This window comes from Chiloscyllium punctatum, unplaced genomic scaffold (genome assembly GCF_047496795.1).
Source record: "Chiloscyllium punctatum isolate Juve2018m unplaced genomic scaffold, sChiPun1.3 scaffold_283, whole genome shotgun sequence".
NCBI lineage: Eukaryota > Metazoa > Chordata > Chondrichthyes > Orectolobiformes > Hemiscylliidae > Chiloscyllium > Chiloscyllium punctatum.
Genome location: NW_027310017.1, coordinates 237,175 through 239,674, shown reverse-complemented (window position 1 = coordinate 239,674; position 2,500 = coordinate 237,175). Strand labels below are relative to the sequence as shown.

The following is a 2,500-nucleotide window of genomic DNA, read 5'->3' as shown; positions in this document are numbered from 1 at the left end:
GCCTTCAGTGGGGCCGGCGGGCGACGCCGCTCCTGAACCCAGCGGCCCCGAGCCGGACGAGTTGAGGAAGGCACGCCGACGGTGACAGGGTACGGAAGACACAGCGGTGGCCTTCTGGCGACTTGGCCCCCGACAGCCCGACGTTCCGCCGTCCTCCCGATGGCCAGGAGGACCGTGCGGGGGTCGGCCGACGGCGTGGTAGGTGTGCCTGCACGGTGACGGAGCACACACCACGCCCGCCAACCCCTCCGTACCTCCCGAGACCGGTGGCAGGACGGAGCGGAAAACGTGCGGACTGAACGGGAGAGCCAAGAGCCAGCGATCCACGCGCGTGCGACCGTCCAAGTCACAGCGTTCGACGAAAACCTCCTCCCTCGGCCAGGCACTCGGCGCCAGCAGGGGAGACAGGATCAGACGCCCCGCCGGCCACTTAAGGCCGAGGACGAACCACGAGACGGGCGGCTGCAGCAGCGGGCGGCCTGCAGCTCCCAGCACTCTCAATCGATCAACCATCGAGTCGGGTCAGCGTGTCAAACCGGCGAGCTCCACGGTCAGGCCGGCGGCGCACCAGCACCGGACCTCCGCGGCTCCCTTCACTCTTTCCACTGCCAGCCAACCGAGAGACGGACCCAATGCGGACGTGCAGAGCTTAGGCAGACCCCCCACTGGAGGCTCAACACTTCGTGGCAGCTCCGTGTCCCAGAGACCAGGAGGGTTGGCACACACACACAGTGTGAACCACCGACAGCCATTCTGGGACCGGTGACAGCCGTGCTGGCCCCACTGCCACGACACAGACGGACGCCAGGCCGCGCTCCCCGGCGGGGGGGATGGCGTCGAGCCTGACGAACGGAATGTGCAGGGTGGGGGGGAAAGGCCAAGCGCTCCGACGCCGGAGGGCTCCGGAGTCTGAACTTAGGGGGACAAAGAGGACGGGTCCTCTGCGACACCCCAGCCGCGCTCTCGCCAGCCAAGGCGAGTGCGATTGATTGCCAAACGACCCTCAGACAGGCGTGGCCCCGGGAAGAACCCGGGGCCGCAAAGTGCGTTCAAAGTGTCGATGATCAATGTGTCCTGCAATTCACATTAATTCTCGCAGCTAGCTGCGTTCGTCATCGACGCACGAGCCGAGTGATCCACCGTCAAGAGTTGTCTGAGTTTGTTTTAGGTCTCTCCCTCGCCAGAGGAAAGCGACCCGGACCGCACATACGCTCCCCACCTTGAGCTACAGCCACCTGCACGCCGGCGTGCGGGCGGAGCAGGGTGGCGTGAAGCGATGGGGAGCACCATCCTGGTGCGGCCCGCAGAAACATACGTCTATTGGGGGGAGGAGGACAGGGCGCCCAAGAGGCGATGCGTGCCCCAACGCACCGCAGCGACGGAGGCAGGATCACCGCCACCATGTCGCCCGCCTAGTATCACGAGGCGTGCAGCAGCTTTGCCCTAGGAAAAGCAGAGGCGGGAACGGGCACCGGCCATCGGTTCGGCAGCGTCACTGACGCGTGCACGTGGCGGCGTGTCGGCGAGCGGACTTCCTGCGAGGAGGCGGGGGCGGCACTCGCCCGAGCAGACGCCCGCCCGGCCCAGCCACCGCCGAGGTGGACTGGGAGTCGCGGCAACGGCTCGTCATACTCGTTCCCACACTCACAGCGCAGCTTGCCCGCAAGCCACCGACCACCGATCGACGCCAGGCGCCCCGACCGAGAGCGGGATCGCTCGTTCGCCCTGCTGGCAGTTCGCTGGGGATCACTACTGCACGGAGCTCGGAGACCGACGGGCGGCAACTCGAGAGTCTTTAAACCACCACCCCCATCCCGCAAGTGCAAAGAGGCTGTATACGCACAGACGGGTGAGGGGAATAGGTACCCCGTCGGGTTTGAAGGGAGCGTGACTAGATAGCAACGATGTAAACCCAGCCGATTTGGGAGCGAAAGACCGGCGCCTGCATCACCGGCTTCGTTTCCCGTGGCTGGAGAGTACACCGAAACCCTCCGTCTGTCGCGAGCTCCCGACGACGCGGTGCCGCCAAGCAGCAGGGCCGGACCTGGTGTGGCTCCCCTCGTCGATCACAGACCGGTCGGCACTACTGACGAGACGGTGGAACGGGCTTCGCCCCTTGTGACGAAGGGTGATGCGAACCCGCCCGCCCGCGTGCGTTCGGGGTGGACTCGGCAAACGGAGATTTGAAATCGGAAAGTGTCCTCCTGCCCCGCGCAGGTAGGCGCCCAACAGTTGTGGGGGGTTTGGCGGTGACCACGGCTGCAGGGCCTGCTACCCCGACGAGCTCTCCTGCTGGCCCCGAAACCACCCTCGCGAGACAAGTTGAAACGGAAACGGGCGTACCCCCAAGCCGACGATCCTTTCTTATTTGTTACTTTTTTTTTTCACTTGCTCGAGTTGTGGCGATTTGGCGGTGACCACGGCTGCAGGGCCTGCTACCCCGACGAGCTCTCCTGCTGGCCCCGAAACCACCCTCGCGAGACAAGTTGAAACGGAAACG

General features: G+C 65.5%; 1 non-coding gene across 1 annotated transcript; it reads right to left on the bottom strand.

The window, feature by feature from the left end:
- Nucleotides 1-997: 997 nt before the first annotated feature.
- LOC140472225 (5.8S ribosomal RNA) lies at nucleotides 998-1,151 on the bottom strand. Its single transcript, XR_011957480.1, has one exon. It is a non-coding gene; the product is annotated as a 5.8S ribosomal RNA (ribosomal RNA).
- Between the last annotated feature and the right edge of the window lie 1,349 nt (nucleotides 1,152-2,500).